Below are 18,558 nucleotides of genomic sequence, written 5' to 3'. Positions count from 1 at the left end.
TTATAGAACTTACTTACATACAAATTAATAATAAATTACTTATATACATATGTATGTACATATGTATATAACAACAAATTTAGTTCATATTTCATGATTTATTATTAAAATTTTTCGCATTATCATTACAGAAAATTTTTATTTTTTAATAATATTTTAAGATTCTCTTTTAAGTGGTAAGTAAAATAAAAATTATCGTATTGAAATTTTACAAAAATTTTTAAAAAATATTTTGTTGTCATGGAATAAATTTTGATTAATATTTTAAACTTAACATTAATACGTTATTAAATTTATTATGAATTAACAAAATTCCGATTATTCCGTTTAATTTGAATAATAATTCTCCGGATCTTATCCAAAATTTGCACGAATTAACAGCAAATCTGTACCACAGTTATTATTTTTCAAGCACAAATAATTGATGAAATTTTTCTTCTAGAACCAAAACATTGCTTTTCCAAAAAGGAAGGAAAGAGAAATAGTATAAAATACGCCAACAATAAATTTTTCTGAACAGAAAATAATTTTAGTTTCTTAACTATTTCGTTGTTATCAGGTACTAAATCCGAAAATAGTTAACAGTCAATGTTAAAATAAAATTACCTATTTAGAAAATGAAAAATCCTAAAAATCTATAGTACAGGGTCAATATTACTATTACTTATAAATTATTTATTAAAGCATTTCTTTACATAATATTTTTCGTTTATTTTAAAAATCACTTTCTCTTTTGCAAACAAAACGCATATTTAATAAATTCATCTCTAAACCATTTCTTTCGTATAATCACTAAATGCATTTTATCACACTATACACGTATGAAAAAAATTAAAATTACAAAGTTTTACTAAACTAACCAACTAAAACTACTGTGTCTACATTGTTAAGATTTTAATTAATTCTGAAAAATTATGTTTAAACAAATTTTTTTTTTTTTTGAATAAATAAACTTATAGTTACAAAGAATACATTAGGTATGTAAGTGAGGATACTTACATAATTATGGGTTTTCACGTAGTTAAGGTAAAGCCCTTAACTGCTAAAAGATAATTATATGCGTAAACTAAAACTCTTATGATTCATTTTTTAACTTAAATGAATGGACATGCAAATCATTTCCATTTCTTTTTTCAAAAAAAAATATTCAATAAATTAAGAAAAGTGTAAAGATAAGATGAAATTTTAAAAATTCATATTAAATTTCTATATATATATATATATGTATATATATATGTACATAATTTATACGTCTACATAATAATGCTGTACGAATACTACACATTTTAATATACAACAAGATCATATTATATTCATGTATTTATACAAGTATGTAAATGAATTAAAATTTATTTTATATAGGTGATGTCTTGACAAACTCAAAGTCTTTGTATAAAAAAAAGACCTTCTGTTACATTATCATTTATTTTGTACTATACTTATTCATTCAATCGGCTGATATCGGCAATTATTTTATATTTGTTGTTTGTTTTATAACACCTTTTCAGTGCCCCACTTAATAATAGTGATCAAAATTATTTATTGACTGAAAATATTTCGGAATTTATTATACTTACCGTGAATAATTTTTAAATAAGACTTGAATTCTTGTTCTTTCGTCGAAATTCGTGTGAAAATATTTCTGTTCTATTCCGTTCCATACAAAGGTGTATTGTCACTTTGCAAATTTCTGCATTAGAGATGAATCAATTTACCTTTAGCCCATATACATATAAGAAAATATTCTTCTTTGCCCCATTTGTAACATTGGCTAGCCTTTTTAGTGATATGATTTTTTTATTTTTGGTAAGAGTTTCTCGAAAATAAAAATAGTTAATTGGAATATTAACTACACCTAACCTACATTTGATAGTTGTGAAATTTAGTGACTTAATGTACTAGCGATCAGAAACTGTTTGACAACTTGACTTGCCTTTAGAAAAATGAATTCGTGTTTCAAAAAATGTCAATGTCAAAATGACAACCAATGACAATTTCCGGTTATTTTTTTTTTTCTTAAATTCTTTTATATAACAATAAACATCCTATAATATCCTGTAATAATCTTAATTACAAATTTTACAAAAATTTTTTACACAATTTCTTGTAATTTATTCCAAATAGTTCAATAAAACAAAAAATTGTTCTTCTTATTGTGACTGAAAGTAAAAGCAATAAAATGTCTTAAAATATACTTTTTTTTGTTTTTGCTAGCTTGTTTTGTTTTGCTGTGTACATATTTTTGTTTTCCAACAAACTTTTTATAGACTTCAAGAGAAATTCTTAAAATTCTTTTTTATATTTTATTGAAAATTTCAAAAAAAAAAAATTTGTTTTTATTTCGTTTATAACTTTGTAATTTACCATAAATTTTTTTTTGTGGAAAAATTTATTTAAAATTTTTATAAGTATAAAAATATTTCAATGATTCTCCTATATTCAAGATTTATGTTTAGTTCCACAAAGGTTGTTATATAAATGCAAAATTAAAGTCTCTTAATTTAATTATAAAATTCTTATTCATAAAATACTGCAACATTTAGCAGTAGAAAACCTCAAGGTGCCCAATTGTAAAATATGAAACAAACTTAGTTGAAGTTTTAAATTAAAATTTTAAAATTATCTTACACATTAAATACCACAATATTTTTTTAATTTTCTGTTCTAAAAAAAATTTAATCTAAAATTAAAAATGTTCAAATAATAATGTTGAACATCTTGCACGTAAATTATGTTTTATTCTAAAAACAAAACGGAGCCTAAATTAGCCTAATTTTTCCTTTACAACTAGCCATTTGCGAGTGTAGCATATACCTAATTGGTGTTAAGCTGCCGCATTTCAAAATAATCCGCATTCCTCTGTTCTGTAATTTTTTCAAGCGGTTATGTATGAAAAAACTATTACAGCGGAAGTTTATTCGAAATGAAGTTTTACCATTGTATTAAATATATATTAGTAGCATCAATCGATAGTTGATTTCTTATTCTCCACGAAAAATTCCACCAACTTTCTTAGAAATCCTTCTGTACATAAAATAGATACGTCATTCTTGAAATTAGCAACTATGACACACAAATATTTGATTTTGGAACAATCAATGAATAACTACTTATGTACATACATATACACACATGAATATGTATAAATGTTATTGTTGTTAATTATTTATCAAAATAGTTATTCTAATTTTAATAAAATTTGATAAGTTGAACGTTTTTTACCCATTCTCTAATGTGTTGTAACTCGTCTTTATACCTAAAAGTGAAAAGCTTGTCAACTGAATCCTTAATTTCAAAATTACGATAATATGGTATTAACACTCACTTCAACTTCTGAATCGTAAGTAATTGCTGATTTGATAACGGAATATCTATAAGAATTACATACAACCAAAAAGACCTAAGAAATATCAACTACAGGAAAAGTTCATGTTAAGCCTAGTTTATTTAGGCTTAGAAAACAAAGTAAACAAATTATTATTAAATGTATGATCTTTTTTGTCTTTGATGAACTAAACTTTTCACTTATATTTATTAATTTTTACTTTTTAATAGTTTTTATAGGGCAAATAATTGTAAATAGCTCTGAAAGTATTTAGATTTATGATTTTATAACCCAAATTTATTTTTAACACACCCAATTTCATCATTTCCCATTACCAAATACATATATTTCCTGATCCCTAAATGAAATTTCTTTCTTTTCTTTTGCGATTAATATATGGAACTTTAATATGTGTTATAAAAATAGCAACCCCAAAAAAAAAAAAAATTATGAACCATAATTGAATTTTGGTAAATTAGTGGTTATTTTTCTGTTTTGCCCTTTACTAAATAAGTATACAAAAGTTATTTTCACCTTCTTATTTAACATTTTATTTAATCGATTCAGACTTATTATCCTTTCTAATCTTCTCAATTTCAGTATTATGACGACAAAAATAAAAAGCCAGACGATAACAACAAAAAAACCAAAAATAAAAACTTAAAAAGGGGGGAACAAACAAAAAAACTTTCTTTGTGTATTGTCACATTTATAACTTCGATACATGTAATATACTTGGAGTGTATATTAGAAATTCAAAGGTAAATAGACAAAATTAGAGAATAGGCAAAATTAGAGAGTAAAATTATGTATGGAAATTATCTATGGAAGTATATCATGTATGTGACGTAATAGACTTCCATAGACTCAAACATTTGCGGAAAATGTAAGCGTGGACTGGATACATACATACTCCTATACTGTAAGTATAATGTTAATACCATTATAATATAAAAAGCATTCAGTTTCTGAAAAACGAAACATGTTAATCGTACTTGTTTTTCTATTAAAAATTTTACAATATGTTTAGTTTTACAATATAGACTGTAACAAGAGACTTGTAAAGAAAATGGTTGGAAAGACTGCGTATTTATGAGTATTCCTCAATACAAACTTAATACCTCAATAACATGCCTAAGAACATATAAATGTTCACTCAAACTATAAGTAATTTTTACTTGGGTCGAAGTAGATTATAATAAAAATTCATGTCACTAAAAGTGGTATTTTTAAGTGAGCGAATCAACGGTTCTGATTGCACAGTGGCAGGCATAATAGACCCATTTCTTTGATCGTGGTGCATTGTTATCCCATATAATTAAATTGTAAAGTACCATAATATGCAGTTTAGCATTCTCTAACGAGGCCGCAGGAGCAAATGATAAAAAGTCACAAATCATACTTATAAATCTAAATTAACGTGCTAAATCTTAACTTAAGTAACAATTTAAACAATATTATTTAATTTGGTAACATTAAGGAAAGACAATGAGGATTTAGAACAGAAGTAAAACTAAAAAATAAATGGGACTTTCACTGTACGTTCTTGAAATTTTTATTTTCTTTAAATCCCTAATTTTGTTTTTTTGTCTTTCAAAATGAAATTTGTCAAAAAATAGAAAAATTAATACATACATAAATAAAAAACAAGTATGACGTTTGAACTTTTTGTTTTTTTGTTTTTCCCTTTCTTTCTAGCATGAAATGGCATTATGTCACGCATATTGAAAGCTTTTTTAAGAATAAAAATAAAAAATAATAAAAAAAAAACAAAGTGGAATAGAAGGGTAAAGGATTTTGAATTTTTTGGAAAAAAATGAGGAAAAACTTAACAAACAGGTTTATGAACTCGAACTTCATGTCAACAAACGCGAAAACATCGAATATTCATCACGTGCACATCATCGTATAGAGAGGATAGAAAAATTAATTCAAAAAGCAAATCAGACTATTTAAAGTTGAGAAGATTTTTTCACTGTAAATATGTACATATATGTATGTATAATAATTACAATCAAATATACAAAAATAATGAAATCCATGATATTTGTTTCACATTCATTCCATTTTTAAAAGAATTATGTATGTAGGTATTTACAAGTTTATGGTATGATTAAATTTCCATATATTTTTCAGCTTATCATTCTAAATACGGTATTAAATGCATTAAGATGATAAAGATGTAGTAAATGAATTTGAATATTGCACATTTTTAATTATATCTATGTATATACGTGCATTAATATCGTGCTTTGTACCAAGAGAATAGAAGTTTTAGTAGCAAAACCATGAAGACAGACATTTATATTTCCATATATACAAGACACATGGGATTTTAATGATTATGTATTCGTAGATGAATAAAATTAATAAAGTTTTTAAATCCTTATAATAGGAGGATGTATGAGGAGTAATAATAATAGGAAAGTGCTCAACCAACTGTGTTAAAATTTTTACAATAATTAATGGAAAGGTAATTAATAATAATTTTAATAATTACTTACACAAATAAAATTTAATTTTATTATAGGTACTTAAATATGTTTGGAAAAATTTATTATATATATATGTATATATACATATGTTTATGAACGTATTCTTAGGCGCATATTAAGAATATTCTTAGCAGAAACTTTTAAATTCTTTTACAAAAACATGCGAAGTCAGGCATAAATTTTATAACGCAAAATATTATTTTATTTTTTATTAAAAATAACGCAAAAACTTAAAAGGAAACACATGTGAATCTTTTAGGACACCATAAAATTATAAAAAACTCTATTTATATTTAAAAAAAAAAGACATAGAATATTAAAGTGTCAAATATCACCCCAACATTTCGGTTCATAGACGTATGATTCTTAAAATTTTTTTGCCCAATATTTTATATCAAAATGAAGGTGAAAATATCAGTTTTCACTTCACCTAGAAACAACTAAGTTATATGGTTATGGTCAAATAATAATCAAAAAATGATTGTAATTTTTTTTTTAAGTACTTAATTAAAAAAACGTTTTAAGCAGTACAAAAAGAGGAATTTCAGAGAGAAGCTACGAGAACGAAAATTTCAGAAGGATTTTTAGAATGAGTCCAGCAATTACGTTTTACCTAGCATTTTCTTGAATTATAAGAAGAAAAATGTACAAATTTCATACTTTTCCAAAAGATCAATATTGAGACATCAAAACTCAAAAAGGACAGTCGGCCGAAAAAGAGAAATTACCTGGTAACCTGGTATTAAATATTATTAATCTACTACAGTTCACAGACTCCCGCCCATTATATAAAAAAATTTGCCAATAGAAATTTGTAACTCAATCACTTTAATATTATATTAGTAATAGGTGCTTTACAATAAAATTAAAATTAAACAAAAAAAATTAATTAAAAAATATTTTAAATTTTTAATACATAATATGTACACTTTGTGACTTCTATGTGATTCAATTATTTACTTATTTTTCTAAATATAAATATCTATTTTAAATTATGTAACATAGCATGTAACCTTTAATATGAAAATTATGTTGTGAATTTAAATTATGAAAAATATTCATCATAATAATTCAAGCGAATGCCCCATTTAAAAAACAAAGTAAATAAAAAGTTGATATTTTATAAAATTTTAATCCAAAGAATATGATGAACCGCGCCATGTAAACAATGTAAACAACATTTCCACATTTATACCAAAAAAAAAAAGGAAAATAAAATTATTTTATTTAAAAGAATAATATGTATGTGAGATTCTCATAATTTTTTACATTAATAACAGTTCACAGGCCTATTCAAACGTATACAAACGAATTGAAAATAATAAAAGAACACATACGAGTATATTTTGCTTACCTAATTAGAATTTAGAATGTTATTTTTGCTCTTTCTTGTTTCTTATTTTGTTTTTATTATGTTTTTTTTTTTTTTTTCAAAACTTTTCATATCGTATTTATTAAAGTAAGAATATTACACTTAAGTATCTGTTATGGGATTTTAAAAAACATATTTCACATTAAACTTTTGTTTTGTATACGTATGTGTACTTAAGTGACAACAAAAAAAAAGTTTCTAGTAAACTTTGACAACAAAAAGAATTTAAATAATAAAAAAAAATATTTTACAACAATGAGTAAGTGTATACTCAGTAAGTACTTTAGAATGGTAAGCAAAATTCTACCACAATTTTTCTCAGGTAAAAGAGGCGTTGTCGGTGTGCGCGAACAATAATATTATTTGATAATGTTGTCATTATGTCTGTCATTATTTGATAATGTTCGGTCTACCTGATCCGAATTGGGTCGGATGATGACAGGCATGTATAAGATTTGCTCAACAATTTGCTTCATTACTTACATGATTGCTATTTCAATACTTTAGCATATTTCTTTTAGGAAAAACGCAAGAAATTCGAAATATATAGAACATTGAGAGGCGACAGATTGTTCAAGATAAGTATTAGGCTATGATAAAAATTTTGTGTAAGCTATTTTAATTCAAATTTTTAATTCGTTAATTGAATTTAATCTAGATATATTACAAATTAAAACGCGATTTTCGCAGTGGTTGTTGACTCTAATAATTCTGCTAATACTTTAATATTCAATATCCATTCTTTTCTATTAAATAATGATGTTTTTGCTTACTCATGCTGAATTTCATGAAAAAATGCTAAGTGAAAAAATACTAAGTACTTACTTATATTTTTTCATTGTTTTACAACAGTTTCTAAAATTTTTCTTTTAGATTAGTTCTTTTGTCATTTTTAAAGCAACCGTAAGAGTTAAGAGATTTTACAAAAAATTCTCAATTTAACACACAAGTATAATACAAAACTTTATTGTATTCATATTTTAGAAATTTTTATACTCTAAGTAGTTAATTTTTATTAAAAGTATAGCTACTAATGGATTCTCAAGGACAATTGTTTTTGAGAAAATTAAATTATATATTCTCAGATATGCTGCACCATAAATACAAGCACAACTATACTAATTACTTATAGGGTTTTATAAGAGTAGAAAAAAAAAATTATAGTTATGACAAAAAAAAATTTACAATTCGCATTCTTCTCTTTTGATGAAAATATATTAACACACTTAAGTAACATTACAAAAATATTATTTCTAGAATAGGAAAAAAAAACACCTATATTAAGGTTAAAATTTAAGTAAAGGTTAAAATTTTTAAAGAAAAATTATTTTCATAATGTAAAATCGCTTGACATGATTTAAAGATGATCGCGAAATTATTTATTGTTTAAAATGAGAGTGACATCTACCAAAATGCAGATCTAAAATTAAGTTGACTTAATTATTCAGCAAAATTGTTTTGATTATAAACTGACATTAGTGAGTACTTAAATATTGTCAAAATCCAAAACGTCAATTTAAACAAGTACTTTTTTTATATCAAAATGGCAGTATACTTAAATTTGACATTTTAGAACTCGAATTTTCTTATTTTACATTAAGAAACTACTAAAAACAAATTTTAATTATGATATTTAATTAAGAGATTTCATGCTGGAATATAACTTTCCTTTACTGAATGATGTACCCTGACTGCAATTGTTCAGATATGTGCGTTATAATTATAACAATACTCCATCCAGCCTAGACATAACGTGGATTGTAAAATATGCATGGCATTTATTGACATGAAGTTCTCGAAATGAAGAATTTTTTTTATATTCACAGTCATTTTTAATTTCAATAATCTAATTAAAATTCTGTTTTAGGGTTATTTTTTTTTGTATATATAAGTTACTGCCACACCAGCTTTTTAAATGTAAAAATTTAGCTTTACCATCAGCTGTTACAAAGAAAAATTAAGCATGAATAAGTGAATGCAAAATTATCTACACATTTTATACGCCTAACAAATTACATTGACTTTTGCAACTCTGGACTTTGCAGATTTTGTGTATAATTTTGAGCTTTAGACTTTTTAGTATTACGGTAAGTATATTTGAATCACAATTGAAATCAAGGGTTAATCATGCAAAAAAATTCATTAGCAGAATCAAAAAATAATAAACACAAAAAGCAATTTAAAATTGAACAATTGTCCTATGCCCTTCCGTACATAAACAGATATGTAATCACCAAGTTTCTTCATATACTCTATATAACTTATACATTGTACACACACGTACATAATTATATTAACTACTTAATTAATCAAACTTTTTTTAAATAAAATTAAAAGAAAATCTCATATAACATTTAATTTATATCAAATTCAGATTTAAACTAATAATCTAAGTATGCCTGTAATTATTATTTACCGCACAAATATGTATATGTATATATATATACATATGTATGTAAGTAAATATAAAAAAACTGATTATAAGGTTAAACCTTAAATAATTTTAATTTTATTAATTGTTATCCAATTGTTTTTGTAATTGCATCAAATTTCAATAATATATATACGTATATTGTACATACATGTGTCTTTAAGCACCTACTGCAAAAAAAAAATTAAACCAAAATAAATTTATTAACTCGTGTACGAAATGCAAAAGATTTAAGAAATAAATTTTAGTATTTTTAATAAATCAGCAATTTAAAAAAAAAATTAGTTCAAAATCGAAAGTGAAATTAAATATTGTGGTTAAATTTAATAATCAATATTAATTATTAACCTCAAAATGCACCACTTTATTATAAGTACTAAAATATTATTACCTTCGTCATGTATGTGAGCACAAAATAGAAAAAAACTTATTAAAACACGACAAAAACAGATAAAAATTATATAACACATAAATTTGCATTGTTAGCAAGTGTGCAAAATTATTTTGCATTAAAGAACAAGAAAACAAAAGGGTCTGACTTTGAATTTTTCTTCTAAGAATTTCAGGCGTAAAAGAGTTTGTTATCAATAGTGAATTAGTTGGCATAAAGAACAAATCGAATATACTTAAGTATGTACATGTTACCAATTAGAAATAATATAAGTAAGTATATTTAAATTAATGTAGCAAGCTTGAAACTTTGCTTTAAACACAAAATTACATAATTTTTTGGATTTAAAAATTCAACATCTTCTCTGTAGCCGTTTTTCCACAGATTTTCATTACATATATTTACAAGAGGCAACAACATGTCTAGTTTTACACTTAATAACAAAACATAAAAATACACTTCTCAAAACCAGCTAAGTACTTATTTTCGGATAAAAAGTAAACAAACTTTATCTTTACAATTTGCATAACATTTAACAATACAATTTGCATAACATTTTTTGAAAATTTATATGCTGTCCTTACAAGTTTATTCAGCTAAATGAGAACACATGGCCATCAATTCAAAACTACATTATATTAAAGCATTTCATATGTCCCTGTTATAAGTAATGTACGTAATGAAATTAATGATAACAATGAAGTATGTAGCTACATATACAGTTACATCACACACTCTTCGGGATTCAAGGGGTCTCTTAAAGCAGGATGATAGAATATGTTTAAACATTAAGGAATATTTTCTTTCCTCAAAGTTGATCTTTCTGAAAAACGTCAAATTCAATATTTTAACAGGCAATATAATACTTGCCCCATATATTTAACCAAAATGAGGGTCGGCTTAATAACAATTATTTATGAGTAAATAACAGTAATATTTGTAATTTTCTAAAAACTCACAATTTGTTTCATGACTTGTAGAAAGTGATTTTCTTGAGCTGTAAAATGGATTCCTTCACTAGATTGGTTTTCCCCTGCCATATTTCTCAAATTACAATCAAAAATGTAAGAGTTGCTTGTCATTGTTTCTGCTCCTCTGGACCTATTCTATCACCCTGCTCCAGCAGTACATCGAATTTCAGAAATTCTGTATGACTAAGTACTCGTATGTATGTACATAGATATGTACATAAAAATTCTTTTATTTACAAAATCTCATTGCAAATGAAAAAAAAAAACATTAAAATAAAGAAAACTTTTATTTACAATTAATTTAATTTACTCTAGTCTGAGTGAGTGAATTTCCTTTTAAATAATGAAGCAAAAGCAATTTTGGCAAAATGAACCAAAAACAAAAAAAAACGATAACGCACTCATGTTGCATTTTTTTTTCAGTTTCCCGAAAAATTATGTAAAAATGTATTATTATATTTTAGCAAAATCTCTTTTTAGAAATTTAATTACTGCTCCCATAAACAGTTTTCTTTTGTTTAGAATGGAATTTTATTTTTCAACTTTTTCTTTTTAATTGAAAATTTAAAATTTGCGAAAAAATAAATGTTTTTTCTAGTGTATTCAGTAAACACATTTAAGTAAATCTATGTGTGTATGTACTAAACTTAAGTATGTAGGTACTTACTCATTTACATATTTTCTGCCATGGCAACAAAATTTCTTATTAAAATTTATTATACTTTAAAAATGAATAGTAAAAAAGTAAAAATTATAAAGAAACACAAGAAAAAATAAAAATAAAACCAAAATACACCAAAAGTAATAAAATCAGTAGGTTAATGGGAAAGAAATTTACAACAAAAAATAAAAACAAAAAAAAATCAAAATGTTCATCCTATTTTTTCCCATATTTCTGGAGTAAAAACTGACCATCTATTTGAACGTGATACTCATTTATTTTTTACATTTAATTTTTGCATATTCAAATACTCCTTAGCTTCATATTTAATTCTGGATTTTTTGAAGGGGCAATATTTGAATAATGTATGAACGTATTTAGGTAAGATAAGTACTTACTTACTAAAAACAAGTTGGGTTAAATTCAATTAAAAATTAAAAGAAATACTTACTTAGTTAAGAAGTGGAAAAATAAAAAATTCAGGCAATTGGAATAGAGCTAAAAGTTTGGAATATTTTGACCGGCAAAAGAATGCCGTTTATTGTTCAAATTGCGTTCATTCAATCTAATAAAAAAATATTTGAATTTTTTAAATTAGGTTTTAATATGAAATGAAATAGCTATTTAAAATCAGGCAATTAAAACTATGAACGAAGCCATAATTGATTTTTTGAAAATGATTTGTAATAATAAATTTTAGAATGGCTTAAATTTGGTTTCGGTAAAGCTAGCTTTTCAAATAGCTGCAGTAAAACTGCAAAAATTTTTTAGTCATATCCTACAAAGATTAATTTTACTATTAATTAATTAATTACCTTCCCGAATAATTTTTAGGCTATCAAGTCTTTATTTTTTTAAGCTCTCCTAATTGTGAAGTAAAGTTTCTCATAAATAAGTAGATACTAAGCATATTGCAGTTCTTTAAACCATGTTTAGCAATTATTAAAAAAAATTATGTATTTATTTCAATCCTTTTATTGTTTCTTAACGTAAATGCATAATCAACCTTTAAACTAGCCTTTTAACGCCAAGTAAAATAATCATAGCAAATTTAATATAAGTAAATACTCGTATATAGGCATGTAACAACACTATTCCAATTATCAATACCAATAGAAAAACTCCAAAAATTTACTATTCTCAATTTATTTCCTATTTTACTTTGGCCATGGCTAACTAAACTAAATACAATACAATAGAAACAACTTTGTACATACATACTTCATTATTAGTGATTTCAATTCCTATAGAAAATATTATTAACCTAACATTAAGGTCTAATTCAATTTGCTGAGGTCCTGTAAAATATACCCATCAAATATGGTAAATAGGATTTATTGCTATAATTTTTGCATTGTCCAGTCAAAAAAGCAATAATTTCAAGAAATGCACTTAATATAAAAAAGTAAACTATTTCAGTAGCTATTTGCGGGAAAATGTAATTGCTTCACTTCATTGTCATTTAAATATCAAAAATTATATACATATGTACATATAAAGCTATGTATGTATGAACAAATTTACATACAGATGTGTTTTTTGAGTTAAAGCCTTACCTGATTATTTGATTAGTTCCTTAATATCCAAAATTAAGTAGAATTCATAGAGTGGTAATGTTCGTATATTTATATTAGTAAGAGTGTAATAAAAATTCAATCGAGTAGATAATCCGCTTTTTTTAAAATTCAATTATTCAGCATATTAAAATTTACTTAGGCATTTGCATTATTATAAAAAATTTCTTTCATATTTTGCAAAAATTTATCATAGATTATTTTATTTATGTATAAAAATGGAAAAATCATAAATTTTTACAAATTTTAAATAATAATTCCACTAGTTATATACAAATTTATGAATCAATAACTACTGATGGTTATAAAAATATAAAATATTAAAATTAAATTTTTTATTTTCACAATTTATTGCACCTTAAATTTTAACCACTAAATAATATTTCGGAAATTGCAACTTTCAAAATGAATTCAGCAAAAAAAATTTTTGTGAACATTTTTTTTCTTATTAAATTTTGACAAAAAATAATGTTTTCAATATCTAGATTTATCAATTTTAATAAGAAATTTATGAAATATTTTTATTTTAATATACAAATATTTTAATCCAAGAATATTTCAATTTTATTCACTATACATTTGGTAAAATATCATCACTGTTTAAAGAATTACGATTTGCGAACGTAAAACTCACAAACGCCTAGCACTAGGACAACTAAAACCAAACTACATTTACAATTAAATTACATTCAGCTTCATCTCTCTAAATTTTGTTTTCATATTTTGGCTTTTCGCATTCGCAACTTCCCAGTTCCCAATCCAATACTATTCCCATTTCCCACCTATTTCTAACGTAAAAAAGCTTTGTATTTTCAATTGCTGAATTGTGCGAAAAAGCTTAATTTTGCAATTTTTTTTTTTTCAACACTATTTTTTTTGGTACAAAACGTCAATAAATGTCAAAACATCATTTGCAAAAGATTTTTGAAAAATGAAACACATGATTTTTCTATTATGACAATCGTATATTCATCTCGTTCAATAGATTGCGTTGCGTTCGATAGTTATTTAAAAGTAATTTAAAAGCATATGTCATAAATCTTCATTATGACGCTTGCTTTATATATCAAAAATATAGTGCGAAATTTGTTTTTAATTTTGTTGTACATGTGTAAGATATTTTACATTTAGAAACTAAAATGGTTGACAGAAATGTATTATCACCTTACTTGCAACTAAATTTTTTCTAATTCAAAAAAGTGGATGAAATACCATTTTTTTTTTAAAAAACCAAAAAGTCATTTAGCGATTTCAGTTATCCACTTCACTTTGAGAGGTTGTCAATTTGTTTCCTTTTTCTTTAAAAAAGTATATATTTTAAATTTGATATTACGAGTATCATGTATGTTATTATAAAATTTTAGCATCATTTTCTCGTTGCGAATAAAATTAAAGCAAGTGTAAGAATTCATATTATCTTTTGCTTCATATTGCACTGTGAAAAACAATATATATATATAGCGAAACATAATCAAAGCGCAAAGAAGTACCTCAAAATTTAGCGGTTTCAAATTGAAACAAGAACAAGGTCTATTGTCGATTCACACGTTTTCACAAACAGTTGATTCAAAATTGAAAACTTAAATTTTACTTAAATTAATTTGTTGCCGCTGCGAAATTCTTAGGTGTATATTTGTAGATAAATCTAGAAAATTTTCGTGCCAGTTAAGCGATAATAAACTTTCTTGAAAAATTTTCTTGAATCTTGAACTATGTATTGAATCTTTTCTAACATTAATTTGCCTGCGTAAACACTCGTCAAATTTTAATTTTTGTGTAGAACAAAATGTAACTAAAATTCAACGTATTAGTGTTTCACATAACCGGTAGTTGCGCTTCAACAAACTTTTGACATTGTCAAAATTTAATATTTAATGAAAATCAAAGATATTGTTTTTTTTCAATACCTTTCATAAACAACAAATAATTTGTATTAAATTAAATTATTAATAATGAATAATATAGCTGTTAAATACTAAAAACTTTAGCAAAAACTGTTGTATTAATTTTGAGAAAATTTAAGACCTTTTATGTGAACTAGAATTCATAAGAGGATTCAATAAATGAAATTTTTTTATATTTCCCAGGATTATTTTACTACAAATAGAAAACGTGATAGAATTGTTGCTTAATGAATATGGCTTCAATTAAGTTCTGAAGAAAGTCGTACATTTTCGGAAGAAATTAGTGATTACGCTTGTATAAAGTATTAGTTAACAACAAAGAATTTAAAAACATTTTCTCGTTAGTATTAATCTTTTTACTTGGCAATATTAAAAACAGAGGAATTTTAACCAGTTTAGATAGTTTGTAAACAATTTTATATACATATGTAAATATCTAGGTGGAATTTTCTGTGGAAAATTGTTAATACACAGAATGTTTCTTTTCATAAAATACAAAAATATGACTAAATAAAATCAGTTTAAGTAGTGATTACTGATAATTAGTTAAAATATTAAGATTTAACATAATGTTTCGATAGAAATTTTTATTGCTAGTTGTTAATATACATAATTGTTTTTCTGAAATGCCTTGCTGTAATTTTTACACCTTTAGTGTTTTTTGGTAATCAATTTTCTTGAAGTTTCCATAAATTGCTTAATACATATAATAGCTTATTGTTGGTTGCTGTTTTAGGATCGGTCCTTTGTCTTGAAATAATTTGTTTCGTTATTGTATTGCTATTTATGTTTTTGTACCAAAAGTATGTTTGTCCATCATTTTTTTTTTTGGCTTTTTTTCTTTATTCATTGCATCACTTTCACGTCAAATACTACTACTACAATCAGGATCGTTTTTTTTTTGAGAAAATTTTTCGTATATCATTTTTAATGATCTTCTATTTAAAGCATAACAATCCAATGCTCTTACTGATTAAAGTGCAACAATTCGTCGAATATACTTCTGGAAATTTGACTAGATTATTTGACGACGCGACATTTTCTAAAATATTGTGACCACTATCAAAATTGAAAGTATAACATAAAATTTCGTAACAAAACGTAAACCCTCAGATATTCCAAAAAATGATTTAATGTTTGATCATATTTGATGCTTTCTTTTTATTGACATTTAGTATTCTAAGGAATTATTTTATTAAAAATCATCAAAAGTTTCTTTCCATTGCCTCCTAAAATTTGTTAAATTCAATTGATTAATTATGTTAAGGTAAGGTAAGTTTAATTTTTGTTACATATGTACCTACTCCATTTTAAGATTTAAGAATCAAAAAATAAATCGCTTAAGACTTATTATGTCAATGCTTTTTATATTTTCCTAGTCATCCATATCACGACTTATTTCATTTTTTACTACATTTCTAAAAAGTAAAAAAATATAATCGAAATACAGGATCTCATTACGCGTATTTTGAATTATATTTTGTTCTTTACTTCTTAAACGCATATTTGGGTCGTATACTGAACGATTCTTAAAGCTCGACATCCTTTTTGTACTCTCGTTCCAAAGTTCAAAATTTAAATCAATCTGGTTCAACAGTGAAATTCCCTAAATTATGCATTCTTTTCTTCATTCTTCCCACATTCTACATTTATTTATTAAATTATAACATTCATCCAAACTGAAAAATTCTTTGATTTGACCATTTCAAACTCCCATAATTATCTGAATTTTCATAAGGTAATAAATCAGTTCCACATTTTCATTTTGCTTAATAATTTATCCTGATTCGTAGAATATATTACTCAGCTTTTTATTTAAGACTTTCCACGCGTTTGATATCAATCCAGACTTTTTTATTATTTATTTTATCTGTAATTATTATTTTAACTTGCAACATTATTTTAGTTTATAAAACTATTATATTTAGTTGGCTGAAATGAGTTGAAAACTTTGTAACATAAATAATAATATTGTTTATTTTCAAATTGTCAAATTTGACAAACTTTAATTCTGTCAATGACAATTAACTGATGGAAAGTCCACAAAAAGTATCGATTAAAACAATTATCGAGTTATTTTTTTATTCAAATATTTTTGATTCTATATGGAATAAATTGAATCAATACCGTACGGAAAATGTCTGTAAGTCGTGTATATAAAGGCGTTTGATTGCATTTGATTGCATTTGATTTTACTGCCGTTAGGGAAAAACGTTTTTCTATATGGAGGAGTAGGGAAAAGTTGAATTAAAATTTAACATTCAAAAAAATATTATTCTCAAAATTTTGTATAGCACAATTTGAAAACTTGCATTTTTGTTTATATTTGTAAACAATTTATAACGTAAGGTACTCTCAAAATTGATTAACTTTGCTTTTACCGTACTGTAAATTTCTAAAATGATTTACGATAAAATTTTTTTACGATAAACTTTTTTTTAAAATAGCTATATGTATAAAATGTTGAATAGAACAAACTGTATTTATATTGTAATTAAACTTTTTAGAAAGTATTCTTTTGAAGACACATATGTACGTACACTATATTATATGTAGCTTTGTGTGTAGGTGCAATGACTTTGTTTAAAAGTATGGTATTCCATTTGCATTCAATACTTCATAGTTTGCTGCTCTTCATTTTTTTAAATATTTTTGTCTTGTAATTCAACTGCCTTAAGTTTGCTTTTATGGAAAGACAGCTTTGAAAATTAGACAAAACAAATAAAAATATTTAATTAATTTTGAATAAACATAAAAATATCAGCGAAATTAATGAATTTTATCAAAAAATTTGACATCGTGCTCTGCCAAAATTTATTTGTACATCATATACATAATGTAGATACATACTATATATATGTACATAATATACCTACCTATTAATCTCTTACAAAATTAGTTTAGCTGTTTTTAATAATAGACGTAGGAATACACAATACACAAGCATACATATGGAGCAGGTATTTTGAATTTATATTTTTATTTGCAATGTTAAAATTAAATTTAAAAAATTTAGATAAAAGAATAAAATATAAGAAATTTATATTATAAATGTATGTTGAAAAATTAATGCATGAGTGTATGTTTGATATAATATACATGTTATGTTTTGTACTATATTATAAGTACAGCAACAACTCCATTATGTTAAATTTTACTGTAAGACTTTTGGCATAAAAATTTTTTTCCGAAAATTTTTGTATTCTGAAAGTAATAGCGCAAAAGAGAAATCATGAAGACCCTTCCAGGTTTAATACCTAATATTGCAATGTGAATTGGTTCTTATTCCATTTTCGTTAACAAGGTGTAGCTGAGTTTATACATAAATTATACCAAAACTCTGCCGAAAGTTATTTATTTAGTAAGTTATAATATAAATTTTGCGAGCAATTATAGTTTCTTCAGGGCTCATAAAATGCCGGGGATTTCTGTAT

The 18,558-nt window shown here is 24.5% G+C and overlaps 1 protein-coding gene across 1 annotated transcript in view; it reads right to left on the bottom strand.

Annotated features, from left to right (window-relative positions):
- The window catches only part of LOC129609725 (CDC42 small effector protein homolog), a 67,608-nt gene extending 54,178 nt beyond the window's left edge, over positions 1–13,430 (bottom strand). The window contains exon 1 of the mRNA XM_055521835.1: positions 13,203–13,430. The gene's annotated coding sequence lies outside the window, so the exon portion shown is untranslated. The remainder of the gene's footprint in view (positions 1–13,202) is intronic.
- Between the last annotated feature and the right edge of the window lie 5,128 nt (positions 13,431–18,558).

Source organism: Condylostylus longicornis, unplaced genomic scaffold (genome assembly GCF_029603195.1).
Source record: "Condylostylus longicornis isolate FDR11 unplaced genomic scaffold, ASM2960319v2 ptg000040l, whole genome shotgun sequence".
NCBI lineage: Eukaryota > Metazoa > Arthropoda > Insecta > Diptera > Dolichopodidae > Condylostylus > Condylostylus longicornis.
Note: the sequence above shows the minus strand (reverse complement) of the source record. Positions and strands in the feature narration are given on the sequence as shown.